This window comes from Heteronotia binoei, unplaced genomic scaffold, assembly GCF_032191835.1.
Source record: "Heteronotia binoei isolate CCM8104 ecotype False Entrance Well unplaced genomic scaffold, APGP_CSIRO_Hbin_v1 ptg000753l, whole genome shotgun sequence".
NCBI classification, from domain to species: domain Eukaryota; kingdom Metazoa; phylum Chordata; class Lepidosauria; order Squamata; family Gekkonidae; genus Heteronotia; species Heteronotia binoei.
Window position 1 is genome coordinate 842,027 of NW_026800083.1, and position 18,706 is coordinate 860,732.

An 18,706-nucleotide genomic window follows, 5' to 3' on the forward strand; every position below is an offset into this window, starting at 1 on the left:
CCTCCTCAGGCTCCACTCCTAAATCTCCAGGTATTTTCCAACATAGACCTGGCAGCCAAAGTGTGAACCCAAATTCTCCAGAGAATAAAGTCTCAAGCCTGTACATTGTTAGGCAGTTTAAACTGCATAGGCTCTTAAATCAATTTGAACCTAAAACTTTGTGCAAGATTTCATGCAACCAATGACTGCAATCCCACTCAGAATGCAATGTATATAACACCATTAGGATCAATGGGGACATGTTGAATCAAAGTGTGTTGGGCTACAGTGTTGGGCATCTAAAAATTCAAGATCACCACTATTCTGAAACAACACTCTTGTTTCAGAACATTCGGCCTCCCCTAATAAATGGAATACTTTCCTGTTTTAGGCCAGAAGTTACTTTAAAATCCTTTAAAATTGTGTGTGCTTTTCACACTCCTATAACAAAAAGGATATATCACAAAAGATTCTACTGAGAAAGCAATATGAGGAGACCATGTGTACAAACAACATACCATTTCAAACAGACAAGGCTTGTTGAAAAAAAATATAAAAACTTTTTTTTTCTCCTCTTGCCTTTGATTTCCGTTAGAAGGATGAAATGAAAGGGACAGTGATACATATTTTAAGCCCTGTGAATTCACAATGGGGCTTTAGAATAAAGAGGTAAAAACCTTTGAACTAAACAAAGGTCCATCACGGTGCACTTCGTTTGCACAACCAACCTAGAAAGGAAATGATGCTGGATGGAGGGACCAGCTGGCTTTTGGCATAGCACCTCTTCTGACACAACACAGCGACATCATTTCCAGCCACTATCAATCCACTGTATGCCATGTCATTGACTCCTCTTGGTCCTGATCTCTTATCTCAGATATGTCTTTTCTAGTCAAATGCCCTGTGAATGTAGCCATTCCTGGCCTCGCATCTGAGTGTCTCTTTGTATTCCCCCCAAAGCCTGTAGCCTGGTGAGCTGCATTAAGTTGATTAAAGTGGTACTATAGACAGTTACTTAGGCTCTTACTCTGTCCTTAGATTAAAGACGAGACAGCATCCTGCTTTCAAGAGGTTTCCTCTTCCCCCTTCCCTCTTGCAAAACTGCAACTTTCAAAAGGGTCAGTAAAAGACAAAGCCTCTTATGAACTGAAGAAGGAAAAAAGGCTTTTATGACAAATGATTTCTAATTTCCCCTTTGTTCCAAAGAGGCAGCAGTTATGCTGCCAGAAACATAACAAGCCATCAGTAGGCCTTGATGGAAAGCTTCTACCAAAGGCTCCTGGAAAAGAGCTCCCAACAAGAACCAATCATTTCCACACATCCATTCACAAATTACTTCTCCCTGAAGAGAACCACTTACTCCATCAGCCTTAAATCTGAAAGGAAAGCTAAGACAGACAAAGTATTTCTGGCTATTTAGAACATAAGCCTGATAAAGATGCTGGGTGGCAATTATTTTTCTTATATATGTTGTGTGTGGTTAGGAAGATAGAATCTTTTGAGTTTTGCATATATGTAAGAGATCCAACAAATACTGTAACTTCAGAGGTATCACTGAAATCTCAGAATAACTGTAGGATGTACAGAGCTTAATTTCTAAAACAGGAAGTGCTCAAGCTAGTCAAAATATCGCTTTTTACAAACCTTGCTATTATTTACCTCATGGCCACTTACTGTTATGTACTTTTAACCATACAGGAAGCCACACACGAGTACTATCTTCTGAGTTGCCAGCTTCCAGGTGGGGCCTGGAGATCTCCCACCTTTTCAACTTATCTCCAGCTGGCAGAAATCAGCTCCCCTGAAGAAAATGGTAGACTCTATGGCATTGTACCATGCTGAAGGGTGGACTCTGTGGCATTGTACCATGCTGAGGCCACTCTCCTCCCAAACCCCACCCTCTCCCAGATCCACCCTCAAAATCTCCAGGTATTTTCCAGCACAGACCTGGCAACCCTATATCACAGAGTGAGAAAAAAAATCACCACCAATTGGCTGCCCATTCAGGAACAGCAGTAGTGGAACAGCAATAGTGGAGTCATACTTTCTAAGCATGTTGCTTCACATCGCACAATCAGCTTTCCAGGGCATGACATGAGCGGTAAGGAACCACAGAGGGAGTGGTTATTCTCTATCTGAAAGCCAAAGGACCATGAAATCAATCTGACTTAGTAAGGTGTTCTGCATCATTTTCTGTACAGTCCAAGTTCTGAAGTCCTGTTATGACAAAGAAACTGAAGCCTCATCAGTCTCATCTGAAAATCTATGTTTACTGGAAGGGCAGGCTTGTTAAGACTGTTGGAAAAGTGACAGCCTGCTAAGAGATTAGTTACTGTAAATACAGCAATATAAATAAATATAAATATAAAAGTAAATACAGCTTTCCATACCAGTGTCTGATGAAGTGTGCTTCTAGCACACGAAAGCTTACATTCTGAATAAAATGTTGTTGGTCTTAAAGGTGCAACTTGACTCTTGCTTTGTTTTAGAGGAAGCTGTGGTGCATTCTCTAGTGTTTACTGAATTTTTTCTCTTTCAGTTCAGTCTACCTTTTGCTATTTCTCTCCCTGCTGCGTGTTAGTATGTGTTGGTGCTTGAAGGCCTCTCTGTTGTATTAATGGGCTGCAGTCAGTTATTGTCTTTTGTCAAAATCCTGTTGCAGTAAATTCATCGAAAACAAACTCCAAATCATGGATTGGATTATTTCCTGAAATCTGCCAACAAAGACACTAGGGTTTTAAAAGATTCAGAAGGGATAATCTAATATGAATGCAATTGATACAGATCAGTACCATCAGGAAGAAAACAGGTAAATAGTGCTTATCCTGTGAGCCAAGTGCTCTGCAAATCAGCGTACCATGACAGGACACAACAATGCAGATATACCAAAGCCTATGTGGCAATGCTGTCTGGGGATGCAAATTTTGCAGTCATATTTTTTAACTGATTGCATTTTAACCATTGTGCAAAGAATCCTTGTGCCATTGTTTACTCATGCCAGTTTCCTCCCCTTTAAATGTATAGAATTAAATAGGAAATGTATTTCCTATTTTTATGTATTTTATGCATTTATTTTCTTTAAAAAAATAATACTGTTTCTAATGCAATGCAATATATAGGAATAGATTTTTCCCCTGCCATAATACTTCTAAAGACCAATATAATATATTGGTATAGTATTTAGAACAACATATAGTGATTGTAATGTAATGCAATAAAACTTGAAATATACTGCACCCCACCCCAACTAAGGGAAGGAGATGGAAGCTGTTTGTGACCTCTACACTTGAGGGGAGAAGAATGGGGCATTGAAAAGGAATCTCAGTCAACTTCCCACAATTAGAAAAGATTCTCTAACACACTTATCTCCTATTTTGTCATATTCAACAGTTGACCCCCTTAATTGGATCCATACAGCTATTGACCCTGTACATTTGTGTCACACAGCAAGGGACTAGGAAGGCCTTCTACTGGCTGCCACCACTCTGGTAAGGGTCTGTCTGGGGGACCCAGAGCACCTACCCAACCCCTGTGTCTTCTTTATTAACTGATACCTTTTAACCATGGCCAGTTTTCAATTTTATGCAAGAATTTTTCCATGTGTATGACAATTAAAGGCCACTGAGCCCTTTGCATTCTTGTATGTGAGTCTTTGAGAATCCAGAGATTCTCACTGCAGCTCAGTAGAAATTCTGGAGTGACCAGCAAATCTCAGGTGGATCAATGGGTGGATTAATGTACTGAAGGGCAAGAGAAATTGCACTTGACTGCTGCTTCCAAGCAGTGGCCAAAGGAAGGTCACTTATTAAGAGGCTACCTCAGAGGTTCGAAGTGGCTGGGCCAGCACCATCCAGGGAAACAGCAGCTGTGGCCAGCAGCATGCTGTGTGAGATGCTTCCATAGGCAGGTGAAACTGTTTTGGTCAACAGAGGTCCTTTTGCAGGGTGTTGACCAAGCCTTCAATGACACCTCTTAGCACCTACCACTAAGCATATGAGACCCTATGTTCCTTCAGTTGCTTTTTTAAAAAAAGGATTGCCCACTTGACAATCTTAGCAGATAGTAGGTACCATGGCACAAAGCCCTCACATACCCTTAATTAGGATAGGCGTAAGGAGCAGATGAGCTGATGTTTCTGGGGCTGCTGTTGTGGGAGACAAAGGGGAAGGGTCCAGGCACAGGCTGAGGCTACAGTTTGTCTCTTGCTTGAGGGTTTGGAACACCCACATACAGAAATTAGAACTTTGACACTCTAAGATGAGGGCTCTTGCACTGAAAACCTTCTAAAAAGATCATATAAGCAAACATCTTCTAAACATGGCTTAAGTCATATATTGGATTCAAGACTGGGAGGCAGGAAATGAGTTGAAGAATATTGTGAAGAATCTCTTGAGTACATTTTTCAGGTGTCCAAGGTTTGCAGTGGCTGACATTATCAGTTTGATGCCAACTTTTTCAGTATGTTCTGTGTCTCATTTCCTAGATATCACAAGTCTCCGTTGCACCTTAGACACTATTAGAAGTAATGCAACATGATTCCAAGGCTACTTTAATTATAGTGTTGCACTGCAGGCTGCATCGGCATCAGAGGATGCCACTTCACCACAACACACTTCACCCAAACATATACCCCTACACTGCATTCAAGATTGGGTGTCATATCAATATACTAGGAAACAACCTGTGTTAAGGTCCATGTAGGAGTTCTCTATAGCTATAATTCCTTCCAGTTTAGCCACTAGAACATATTTGCATAACAGTGCCTGCCCAGGATTAGTATATGAAGCCACCATTTAGAGTCAAAACATCAAGGTGACTTTCAGCATGCTGTGCTTCCCACCCCCACTATAGCTGTCACCTAAGCATCTGGGGTCAAATGCCAAACATGAATTTAAAACACACCTCCGTTCTTTGCATTTCACACTTCCTTGAGTAAAGGCTTTTCTGACTTTGCCTAACTGGTACACAAGCATTTTTAATAGTTTCAGGTTCTAGATTTTATTGTAATCCAAGAAGGAGATGTGATGATACATACATATGTGTAATGTAGCACAAAAATATGCTTACTGAGGCATACAATCAGGATGTGTCAGTTTTTAAAAAACACACACACAGAGTTAACCTGCTTGATTCCTAGTCAAAGATTAGATACTATTCTCAGCTGTAAGAGCATGAGTCTGCCCAGTTTTTATATAAACTGGAAATACAAATTCCTCTCCCGTTATAATATTGCACATATGTTTCTTCCAAAACATATTTATAATGTAACATGAAATATGTGTAGATATTGTAACACTAAAGCTTTGAAAGACTTCAGCTTCTGTCATGAACAGTAAAAAGGAAAAAAAACAGCCATTATCATCACAGAAATATTGGCATCAGTAAGCCATGAGAACCAGACTTATGCAGGATACTAATGTACAAGTAGCAGCACAGCAATGTAAATATGCTTCTTTTGACAGAGAGAGAGAGAGACCATTTCTATCAGTGAAATGGCTACAAATGGGCTGCCATTAACTTTTGTAACTTGAGTAGGTGCCTGCAAAGGGCCAGGTGGTGTTTATGCAGATGAATGAGCATGTTACAATGTGTTCTTCCTTTTGGATAAAACATTAGTGTATCAGATGTGACAAATCAGATGTTCATCTTCCGCACTCCTGCATTATTTTACATTGAGAATTAGATAATGTGCTGGCTTAGCTTTTTGCTGAGGCTCCCTCCCTTCCCGAGTCCTCTCCTTTTTCTGGAGGTTAATATAAAGTTCCCCCAGCACTCTGCATAATCATTGCTGCACAGTGTATTACTTACAAGCTGCTGAAGAGGTATCATGGTGAACCTAACACATATAGGTACCGTGCCTTTGTACTTCAGCATTGTCATGAAAAAGGAGAAATACTGTCATAATGCCATCAGTCGAACCAATTAAAATGCAGCCATTTTTCCTTTTTACTAAATTACCGGGCAACACTAATCACTTCCACAGCTGAATGTATGATCAACACTAGTCAAGAATCAGCTGGCTTCAGCAAAAGTCTTAGAGTTCTGAAACTGTTATACCATTGACTGCCGAATCCTGAACATCTTGTCGTGCCAATTCAAGGAGTCATTAACTTGACACAGTGTAAACATAACCTCCCTGGATTATCTGTTGGTAACCTTCAAACACAACATGGTGTGTTTTCTACTCACAGAGTGTGGTAGTAGTAGGAAGACATTTTGGTAATGAGGAATTATGTTAAAATAGCCCCAGGTGTGTGTGCAATATGCTGTATTAATCAACTCTGAACATGCAAAGCTGTCATAGAACAAGACTAACTAGTGGACCAACTAGTCACATATCATTTACATTCTAACAATATCTCTTCTGTCATTGACAGAGGTGTTTTTCAGCCCTTCTGGATGGGTATGTATTTGTGTCTGTGTAACTGAGCAATCTGGAGTGGAATGGTTTCAGTTGGCCTCTTCCTTATCCTTCCGGCAGTTCCCTAGCTGGCATGGCTACATCTTGAAGCACAAGGAAATCCAAGGCATAAATGTTTAATTAATTAATTAATTATACCTCCATGCTGGTCCCGCAACCCCAGAGAGTGGAAGCTGCAGAGTGGAGCGTTAATGATTTGGGTGTTGTATGTTGTTGGACAAAATTCCATCTGCTTGGGTGATGGAACATGAGACATCTTTCTTCTTCCTCTCATTGAAAATTCCCATAAATCTTCCTTATTCTAGGCATGCACATCCAATGCAGTGGATGCTTCATCACCCTGCTTCTTCCAGGCACATGATGTCTCCCTTATCCCTTTTCTGGTTCAAAAGGTTAGTGAGGGAGTCCACAGCATGATGCCCAAGGGTGTCATGGTGCCCACCAACACCTTTCTTGGCACCCATCAAGTGTTTTTAGAACGTGGACAAGACCAGGTGGAGCTTTTACCCAGCAGGATTGCTAATTGGCCATTGGAGAATTGATTAGCTGTGCAGATTTTTTAAAAGTTGGTTCAGCTGTGTCATCACAGCACAAGGATCTTCACTGTGTGCCATGTATGTATGCAAGAATATATTCTAAAATAATATGTTCATTTCAAAGGGCTTCCTGCTAGACTGTTGAAATATTGATGATTACTGATAGAATTATGTGTACCCTCACTCCCTGACATCTTATGGTTGGCTTTGCCTCTTGTAGCAGCCATTTTATGGTTCACTCTATCTCCTGTGGCAGACATTTTGTGATTGCACCCATCATTAGGGATGGGCATGAACCAAGAAAATGCAGTTCAATTCATGGTTTGTGGTGTGCCTGGTTCAAGAACCATGGACTGTCACAATCTTTTTTGAGCTAAATAAACCTGTAAAGTTTGTGAGGGTTGGGACTTGATAGAGTGGTCCCCATGTGCTACAGACACCAAGCTCACAGGAGATCTCCAGCTGACTCTACCTGCCCTCCAAGTTTGGTAAGGATTGGATTTGAGCAGTCTGAGTTACAGCCCCACAAAGAAGGTGCCCCCAAGAAAATGTTTTCTGGGAAAATGACAGGCACAAGTTCAGGAAGTTCAGGAGCATATAGAATGGATGTGGTACAAACCAGAGACATCAAACTCACAGGGGTTTTCTGGCTGATGCTCCTCTATCTGCCCTCCAAGTTTGGTGAGGATCAAATTTATGAGGTATGAATTACAGCTCCCCCCCACAAAAAGATGCTCAATTCTCCATTGTTTCCAATGGAGGGGGGAAACAGCAAAAAAAAAAAAAAAGCAAAGGTGAGAGCAGCTTAGCAGAACACAGTTCCAGAAAATCTCTGTTGTAGAATCTGAAGGGGGCAGCATTTTTGCAAGCCCAACAGAGCCAGTGCAATGTGCCCAGCAGAAACAGTGCCACTGTGGCAGTGCAAACCTAATAGGATTAAGGTCAAACTAGGAAAGCAGAGGGAAAAGCCAGGCACAAAAGTGTAAAGAAAGAATCCCTTGCAATCTACACACACCAAATCCATAGGGAACCTCACCCTGACACCCATTCCTCAACAATCTCTCCAAGGTGGGGCAGAGTACATTTCTGGGGTACCAGTTATGGAGCCCCCCAAAAGTTCTCCCCAGTGCTCTCTCTTAAAATGACAGCTGCAGTTACAGGAGTCTGTGGTATGGCTCAGGAACAAGCTAGTGACACCAATCACAGACCCCACTCATCCAGACACTGGAAGCAAGGTAAGAGTAGTAGAAGAGAAGAGATTGGATTTATATCCTGCCCTTCACTATCCAAAGAAGTCTCAGAATGGCTTACAATCTCCTTTCCCTTCCCTTCCGTACAACAGCCATATTGTGAGCTTGGTGGGGTTGAAAGAGTTCTCCAAGAACTGCTTGTGAGCAGAACAGATCTAAGAGAGTTGTGACTGACCCAAGGTCACTCCAGCAGTTGTATGTGGAAAAGTGGGGAATCAAACCCGGTTCTCCCAGATAAGAGTCTGTGCATGTAACCACTACGCCAAACTGGCTCTCCCCCTACACTCGCAGCCCCCTTCCCCAGTCTCCAGAGGCAGGGTCTTCTCCACCAAATGTGCAATCATGGCATAGATGGAGTTCCAGTGGTTGTGTAAGTCCAGCATCTCATGTTCAGGCTCATTGCCCTCCTGCTTCTCATGCAGCAGACAGACAGTCTTGTTGCTGCTCGAGAAATGGGTAGCCAGGTGTGAGCAAAAAGCCCCCAACTGCAGAACATCATAGTCCCCCATTTGGTTGATTTGACTCACACACATCTGACAGAAAGTATGGGTTTTGTCTATCAGAATGTAAGGGACTTATGTGAGTACTAACAGCTGTAATCTTGCAGCAGCACTCAGTGTCTTGGGAAGAGTGCTAACCAGGAGGAAAAGATGGGTTTCCAGTTGCTCCATGCGATCACCATCTCAGCCGGTGTAGTGGAAGAAGTTACACCGCCTGGAGCTGTCCAAGCAAGTGGTTTTCAGCCTTGGCCACAGAATTTCTAGGGAAAGGCTAACAGCACCAGCAACTATCTTTCCGCAGCGCCAGACTCCATAACAGCGAAGCGGGAGGCTCACGTACTCAACAGATGTCACCTGTGCATAAGGTAATCAAGCTCACCCCAGGAGGGGACCCTGTCAGACTGCCTAAACTATTGTCCCACGGAGCCCAAAACAAAGGATGGTGCCAGCAGAGGAGTAACGTCTTCACTAGAGCCAAATATCTTTGTGTAGATCAGGTGTCACCTTAGGTAGCAATTTGACCGTCCATTGTCACCTTTTAGATATGTTTAACAGCTTTCAAATCACCCTCACCCCAGGAGTCCCCCCCCCATTCTTTCCTTTACTGGTCATCCTGGAGCCTCCTTCTTGGCCCAAGATTACCTGGAGGTCCAATCAGGTAACCAGGGCCAAGTCCTCTCATTGGCCAGGAATGGGCATCCAATCAGATGCCCCCTCCAAGCTGGCCATTGGCTACCACACAAGTCCAGCCTTTATGGTCACTGTGGAGCCTCCCCTTTTTCTGAGGTCATGCATCAGCTGACCACCTGTCATCTGCCCCTGTACCTCCCATCCCCTAAGGGCTCAGGGGAAGCCTTATAACCTCTGGCCCAACCTTTTACACGTGTGCATCTAGCAGTGCCCCATTTCCGCTGTTTAGATCCACCCCCGATTCCTGATCAATTGAGGGTCCCCTCCCCCTAATCCTCATTTTTCGCCATTGGAACCTTCCTTGGAGACTACGATTGGTAATTATCACCCTGTTTGTACATCCCTATGTTACCTCTATATTTTTCTCTCTGTTTTTATTAGGACTCTATGTGTGTTGTATAAATTCATGACCTTGTGTGTGTTCTACATTTTTCTGTAATAAAGTTTTGATGGTTTCTCTTAATTAGTGTCCTTGGTAAATTTAAGCAATAATTTCTGGAGGTGGAATCCTGTATACATAGATTCTAGATCCTAATTAAGCCCACCTATCAATTCCCCAATCTCTTCTGAGGGCATTTTGGCTTACACAGGCACTGGCATATCTCCAGCAAGAACTGCATCTCAAGGGTGGCAGTTTTCCAGGTGGCCTTGATTGTGCTCTCTAGCCTCAGAACATCCCTCACCACCAGGTGGAGTATGTGCATCAGGCAGATGATGCCCTTGAGGCGCACAGCCTTGACCACTGCCAGCATGTTGGTGCCAGCATCAGTGACCATGTAGCCATAGAAGATGTTGCTGCCTCCCACCCACTCCCTCGGGCTAATCTGCATCACAGCCATGATATTTTGCACCATGTGATCTGCATCCACCCCCTGCAAATGGATCAGAACCATTTTGTAGCTTGGTGGCAGGACTGTTCCCTCCTGGGCCCTTGGCCATGCCCCAACAGTTTGGGCTGAGAGGCCTTCTGGTTGCCACCAATGGGCATATAGGGGGAAGTGCTGCTGGCTGCTCCAGAGGTCTGCCTTGAAGTGCATGGTCCTGCTTTCTACTCTGGAAAGCTGAGTCTTGACTACCGCCACAAAGGAGCAGTGCATGGCAGGCAAGACTCATTGGTTCCTAGTCCTCTGTGAGGGAATGGAGTACCAGGAAGCCTGGAGTTGCAGCAGCTGATGAAAAGCTATGTCCTCCACAAGGGAGAAGAGTTGGCCATCCACAGCAATTATCTCACTGACAAGGCCAGTGACTACTTTCTGGGCCCTCCACATAGCCCTTCTGGATGGCACTGTCAGCATCCCTGAGGCAATGACCTCTTGGAGGGTAGCCTGCCTAGAAGTCCCACCCACAGCACCCTGAGTGCAGGAGCCTTCCTTGGAGGGGTCTCCTGCTCCCCCTCCGCTTCTCCCAGCTGAGAGGGAGTGGGCCACTCTTGCCCCTGGCAGTAACATAGTGAGGTGCTCCCTTTGCAGGTGCCTGCAGAGGATGAAGGACAACAAGTGTTGGAGGTTTTCACCCCTCCAGATGTAGGCATGGAACACCTGACACTCAGCATTACAGAGTTCAGTAGGAAGGGTGTGGAAATGTTTCTGAATTGTAGGCTGGAAACAGAGCCCTAAGATTGGAGAAGGTGGGAGGAGGGACAGCTGCTTTCTGGGCTGGGAGGGGCTATGGAGGAGTGTACTCTAGGCAGGAGCAGCAACAGGGAGTTGTGTGGAAGGGGAAGATGCTTCTCTCCCTTCCCCCTCCCACCATCACTGCTGTCAGAGTTCTTCTCTCCAAAGAGTGTTAACAATTGCTGGTCTCTGGGCAGTGCTAACAACTATTCTGCCTCTATGGAGAGCCTTAGAAACAGATCAGGGAAAAGATCTGGTGATGCTGGCAGGATGGGTTTGGTACACAATGAGCCAGTTGAAACAAGGGACAGCGGTATGCAGAGGGTGGAAGACATCTTCCCTGCACAACAATCACGCTTTGCATCCACTTTCACCCTCAGAGTATAGAGGTGTTCATAATCAGGAGGGGTGGGAGGGAATAAAATGTGGGTCCTCAGCCAAGTCATCCACTAGCTAAGCTCCTCTGCTTGGCATGAGCGGAGAGATGGGGTGACTCAGAGTTTGTCTAAAACCCAAACAAGGCGAGAAGAGTTCACAATCAAAATGTGCTCTGTTCGTTTGCTTTTAACAAGTTCCCTGCCTTTTTGTATAACTGCCAACAGCCAACATAGGAGAGGGTGTGGAGCAGAGGGTATATATAGCATTCTGATCCCATAGAGCAGAATGGGAACGCCGTTATTGGCAGTCACCAGTGTCTGTTAAGCTTTGGAGGGCTCCTATTGGTGTTTCCAAGGCTGGAGAATTCCACATACAAAAAAATTTCCTTTTTTGTAAACAGTTTAATTGAGTTGAGACTATCTGGAAATGTATTCATTCACAAACAGGACCAAAGTTCGTGGAATGTTCATGCTGGTTGCCCTTCCACAAGCATTGCTTTGTGAACCAGCCAAAATTCATGACAAACTTTATTTCATAAATTTGTTTGTGTCCATCCTTACCCATCACTCTGTCAGAATTCCAAAGGTGCTCACAGGTTCAAAACAGCAAACACCCCTCAGGTAGTACATAAGTTATATGTATAGGAAATGTGAAAGAGCAAGTTAGTTACCTTTATTTGTTTGAGCCTTCCTTCCATTTTCTCAAGGAAATGAGGATAATTAGCCATGCACTGCCTGTGTTTAGCAGTGCCCATGAGTCTCTGCCTGCCTAGGATCATTGCCCTCAGTGGTCAAAATCACCCCCTATCCTGCCCCATCCATGGTTTGCCCATTCATTTCAGAGGAATGAGTAACTTTTTATATATCAGTACTAAAATGGTCCTCCTTGTTTTGAATCACACAGGCAACCACATAGGAATACATCTAAATTTCCAGATCAAGACATATGAGTAAACAAAAATAATATCATTTTTTTTTCCTGAACAGGAGTTTTGAAAGGGTTTTCTTTGTCAGTGACATGGTTGTTGTTATGTACACATAGAATCTTATTTGGAAAGTTGACTTAATGCATGCATTATTTATTGTAACACCTGAAGCAACTTATTGCACAGATTTGAAGAACAGGATTTGCAATTTACCTATATCAAGACCTGGAGAAAGTGCAGTGCAGAGAGAAGGAGGTAATGAAACAGCCATCACATTATCTTCCTATGATTGGAGAAAAAGAAACATACCCCAGGTATCAGTCCTTCAATAAGACGGCCTTAGATCTGGCATAGCATGGCAGGTCTCAGCATGTATAACTATGATTTCTGCTAACTGGTCACAGCCTCCTATTTTCACACCTTTTTTGCACTAAATGATGAGAACTGATCGCTATCCCTAGGACATCGTTATTTAAAATACTAATAAGGCAGAAGGCAACAGAAATGAATATCAAAACAAAATTCTTCTCCTTTTTTTGATCCATTGTTTGTGTTCCACTGAGTCACTGCAAATGCAACCCATTAGCTTTTTTAAAAAATACAATTAAAGATGTGTAAAAGTCTAACTGCCGAGTTATCATCGCAGCCAATGGCATAGGTGCCACACTTCCAGCCTGAACAATCATGAGTGTCCTGTAATAATTACTGGAGAGGATGAAATATCTATCTAGTTCTATATAAAGTGGCATCGATTGCTCATCCAAACTGGTAAAAAGCTGTTTGCAAAAGATAATGATGAGAAGCAAGCGAGACATCAAGCCTCGCTAATAAATACTTCTCAGAAATATCAGCTCTCAATTTACTACTTGTACACAATGGGCCAGTTGAAACTTGTAGGGTGATCCAATTTGCCACAGCTCTTGTTTTTAGTCTTCGTGAAGTGGCATGGGGAGCACAGCAGGAGACACTTGCTTCTCTCCCCTGAGTCAATCAGTGGGGTTTTGTTTCCTGCTGGTCAAAAAATATCAGGTGGCTCCAAGAGCCCAATTATCAATGAAAAATTAAATTCAGGACAAGAACCCAACCAAGAGTTGCCTCCAACCACCTCTCCTTCATTTGTGTGGCTGAGAGTACCAAGTTATTTTGTTTCCAAAATGTATTCTAACCACGCATTGGGAGAGGAAGTACAAGAGATAAACCGGACTATCCAAACAGATAATTGATTTTTACACCATGCAAATTTCCTCTTCAGTTTTATTGGCAGAGTGAGGTGCACAATTCTAATTACCAAAGACTGCCTCAAAAATTAGCAAACGATCAGGGAGTTTCTAATTAAGAATTGTTAAGCCAATCTTAGCTCAACATTGTTCTATAATTTACCCACCTCGGGGAGTCTTATTTCCCAACATACATGATGAAAAATAATAATAATAATCAGCCTTCTTGGTTTCCACGGTTAAGGAAGTGAAATGAACTTAAATGTGTGTCAGAGATACCTGATTTAAACTGGGGAGAAGGAAGGAAATGGGTCTGGCAGGTCCTGTTTTTTAAGCATAAAAACAGGTCTGAAAGAAATTTGGCTATAGCATGTCCCCTAAACCAACATGAAAAAAGCAATGTTCCACAAAGTATATGCTTTCTTGAATGGTTATAAGCAGGAACTTATTTGCATATTATGCCACACACCCTGATATCACCATTGTTTTGTACAGGGCTTTTTTGTAGAAAAAAATCTAGCAGGAACTCATTTGCATATTAGGCCACACACCCCTGATACCAAGCCTGCCGGGACTGCATCCCTGTGTGTTCCTGCTCAAAAAAAGCCCTATAAGTGGCATAAAATCTATTTAAGATATTGGTATTACTTGATCAGCAGAATTTATTTAATGGCCTTTTTTCTCTTTTTGAAAACTGTTAGTGATCTGTCCTGGTTATTTTAAGTATTATTATTACCTATGGACTTACTTCAAAAGGCTTGAACCAGTGTACTTTGCCCTGTGTTCCACCAGTGTTGAATGGTTTAAGGTGAAGCATTAGTAATAGTTTGGGATGCTGTAAACTTCACTATGGACAGCTTGGGCAGGCAAATGTGCCATGTTGGACAGCCACAATCACTGGTGAGCCAAGCCTTGGACCTTCTTGGTTCACTGCTGGCCGAGTCAAACCGTTATTGAACAGCTTTGTGGCTGTGTGATAGCTGTAGTGTTGGGGTTTCATTTCCTTATGGTGGAGGAATTTCATTTCCTTGCCTTGAAAGGCACCTTTGCACCTGTGTTAGGTAAAACTGATTCTTCCCCAGGGTCATGGTCAGTCGAATCAAGGAGTTAAATGATGTGGGAGGGGAATTACACCTCCCATAAGGCTGTTCAAAAATGTGCAAGCACAAAATATAGTTGACAATCAAACCAAATGAACACCAACTGGTAAGATTTTTTTTTTTAAAGTAGTGTTTAAAAAAAAGTAGTGTTCAGTTCTAATGACAGTGCTGACTGATGCACTGATTTGTTCACTATTTATTTGCATATCTTAGCTGCTGAGTATTGTGCATTGAGACAGGTCTATGGGGGAGTAGGAAAACTAGAATGTGCAACACAGCTGATTGCATGTACCGAAGAATTAGAATACATGTAGAGGTACTCAGTAATTATGCTCAAACTGCTTGTGAATAGATGAACAACAAGGGGGAAAAGGCTCCCATTTCATGACTGGTGAACAGAATGTACACCAAACCAGTATATCTTGGGTTATTCTTTCTCCCTTTCTCCTATTACCTAACATTTTTTTCAACTCATTTGCATATTAAGCCACACACCCTGATGCCAAACCACCCTGAACTGTGTTCCTGTGCATTCCTGCTAAAAAAAAAAAAAAGCCCTGATCCTACTCAACCTATCCTTGAAAGGCTATGACTTGTCTTGACTCAGAATAAGCAGCCTCAAACATACTATGATCCAACTGCAATACAGCAAGCTAGGAACAGTTAGAAATGGCTCTGGCATCAAACTGTATCACAAGTTTTCATTGGCATAAGGAATCATATTGATGAGAAGCATTCACAGAAATTCTGCTAGCCTTACGAGCACAGATAGAGATTTGCAAGTCCATAGCCTGCTGTTACTTTTCATATCTCTTTTACTACCATCAGTAAAAATTCCTCATAAGTTCACAACTACCACTTCCTCTCTCCAATGAGGCATGTCACACAGGATTCAAATAAATTCCACTCAAGATGGACCACCAAATATGGCAAGTTTAATAAGCAAACAAAAATTTTTGGAAGGAAAGTGGTTTGTTAGGGGAGTATTTCAGTGCAGATGCTGTTTGCAGATATAACAACAGGAGGACCCCAAGGTAGCTTTAGATTCTATTTAAGGTTGCATTGCGTGATTTATATCATAAATTATTAAATGACTTAATGGACAATGCATTAGAAAGAAAACAGGCAAATTACAGAATAATTTAACTGTTGCAATGAAGCAGAGCAACACACAAGACGTAAAACACTCCATTTTGACACAGAATGCCTGAAGCTAAAGCAATTAAGGCTGCAAAATATTGCCGGCTGACATGATGTGTATGTAGATTTGTCATTCATTGGCAAGGCTTGGTAACAATCTTGGGTTACGGGCACAATAAAGCAATCTATGTGGTCAAAAATGCTTTTTGCTGGGAGTGCTCTGAAGATGGTGGTTATGTATCATTTAGGTACATCACCATTTTACAGATAATGTTTGTGGATGACAAAAGAGTCTTCTTCAAGGCAACCATCTCAAAGCTAGCATCTTTAGATTCTGCTTACTGTTACGTTATTCTCATGATCATGAAGTAAATATTCTTATATTCCTTGCAGCTGCATTTAGATTGCACCAGAACTCTATTGTACTTGAGTTAGCTTAGAACTGAAACTCTGATAAATATCCCATATTTCACTTAGGGTTGCCAGGTCCAATTCAAAAAATATCTGGGGACTTTGGGGGTGGAGCCAGGAGCAAGGTTGTGACAAGCACAACTGAACTCCAAAGAGAGTTCTGGCCATTACATTTAAATGGACCACACATCTTTTAAATGCCTTCCCTTCATTAGAAATAATGAAGAATAGGGACACCTTCTTTTGGGGCTCATAGAATTGGATCCCCTAGTCCAATCCTTTTGAAACTTGGAGGGTGTTTTGAGAAGAGGCATCAGATGTTATGCTGGAAATTTAGTGCCTCTATATCAAAAACAGCTCACTTAGAGTCCCAGATACCCACGGATCAATTATCCATTATTTTCTATAGGAATTGATCTCGGCAACCGACCCCGTAGGGCAAGGCATCACATGCGAGCACAACGGGTTGCTGCTCGTCGAAGTGCACCAGCAAGCTGTTAGAAGTCAAAATGTCTTTTACCGCCTGGAAAGCGGTGGCTTGCCGATGACCCCAAACCCATGTTGCCCTTTTGTCCAGCAGTCTGTGCAAGGGCTCTGCTACCGCCGCCTTGTGGGGGAGGAAGGCATGGTAGAAATTGAGAATTCCCAAGAATGATTGTAACTCAGCCTTGTTGGTGGGAGCCGGCACATCACAAATGGCCTTTATTTTGTTCTGGGCTAGATGAATGCCGCTCGTGTCCATCGTTTACCCCAGGAAATCTATGGTGGGCACCTCCAAGACACATTTTTCCCATTTTACCTTTAACCCTTCCCCCTCGAAATGCTGTAACACCATTTGGAGGCGGTCGCCGAATTCATCTTCGGTGACTGCCGCAATCAGCACATCATCGAAGAACGGCTGTACCCTGGGGATGCCTTTAAGAAGGGAATCCATTAAGTTCTGAAACAGTCCCGGAGCCACGCTGACCCCGAACTGCAAGCGTCTGACTTTGAAGGCCCCCCAGTGAGTTACAATAGTTTGTGCCTCTGCTGTGGCTGCGTCTACCACGGTGGCTATTTGTAGGGCCTTCTCCAAGGTCAGCTTTGATTCCGTCATGATTTCCCGATGTGCCTTCCCGTCCTTGAGGTTGTGAGTGAACTTCACAAGTAGGTTCTCCTCCATTTGTGCGCCGTACTCCACCTTCCTTCCCAAATCTCACAGGCTGTCTAGGAAGGTCACTACAGTCTTGTTTGGCTCCTGGAAGCTGTCGAGGAACTGTAGCTTCCAGGTGAAGAGAGTAGGCTTAGGGACGAAAAGGCCGGTCAGCGCCTCAATGATCTTATCGAAGGACAACATCTTGAGCGTCTCTGGTGCAACCAGGCCCTCCACTAGCTGTAGCGTGGCGATGCTGCAGTTGCTTAGCAGGATGGCCTTCTTGATTTCATGTTCATCCTCCTTGATTCGCTGTGCCACAAGGTGGTACTTGAGTATTTTGACCCAGGCTTCCCAGGCCTCGGGCTGTGACATGTCGAACTTCGAAATGGAGTTTTGCAATCCAGACACGATGGCCATGATCAGGCTGGGCGGCAGTGCCAGTTGCATGGCGGCACTGGAGCTTGGTGCACTTGGCGATGCTGGGGTGCCCTGGACCTCGCTCATCCGGATCCCATCCTCGTTGCCACTGAGTGGGCTGAAGTTAAATCCTACGAAGACAGAGGTCCTTTGCTTGGGCCGCCGCGGCCCGGGGAGGGGGATCCCCCTGCCGGCTTTTGATGGTGCGCCGCTTATGGCGACGGACAGGGTCAGGAGCTTGGGGGTGCTATTGGAGCCTTCTTTAAAGATGGAGGCTCAGATAGCAGCCGCTGCCAAGTCCGCATTTTTTCATCTTAGACGGGCAAGGCAGCTGGCCCCCTTTCTGGAGCGCAACGACCTAGCAACAGTGATCCATGCTACGGTCACCTCAAGGTTGGACTACTGCAACGCCCTCTACATGGGGCTGCCCTTGTCTCGGACCCGGAAACTGCAGCTGGTGCAGAATGCCGCGGCCCGGCTGTTATTGGGTCTCCCAAAGTGGGAACACATCCAGCCGGGTCTCCGGACTCTGCACTGGCTTCCAGTGATATACCGAGTCCGGTACAAGGTGCTGGTTATTACCTTTAAAGCCCTATATGGCCTGGGACCTGCCTACCTGAAGGACCGTCTCTCCCCACATGTTCCCCAGAGAGCACTGAGGTCAGGAACACAAAATCTCCTCACTATCCCCGGGCCAAAAGAAGCCCGTCTGAAAGCCACCAGGGAAAGGGCTTTCTCCGTTATGGCCCCCGTATGGTGGAATCAGCTGCCGGAAGAGGTGAGGGCCCTGCGGGACTTGGCGCAGTTCCGCAGGGCCTGTAAGACGACCCTCTTCCGGCTAGCCTATACCTAGCCTACATTTACCTAGGATAACAACTTGAGGAAACTGGCCAGCCATCTGTTTACAGGAAACTGAATTACTCTGTTTTAATGTTTTAACTGTTTAACTATTTAACTGTTTTATATTTGAAATTGTTTAATTTTAAGTTTGTTA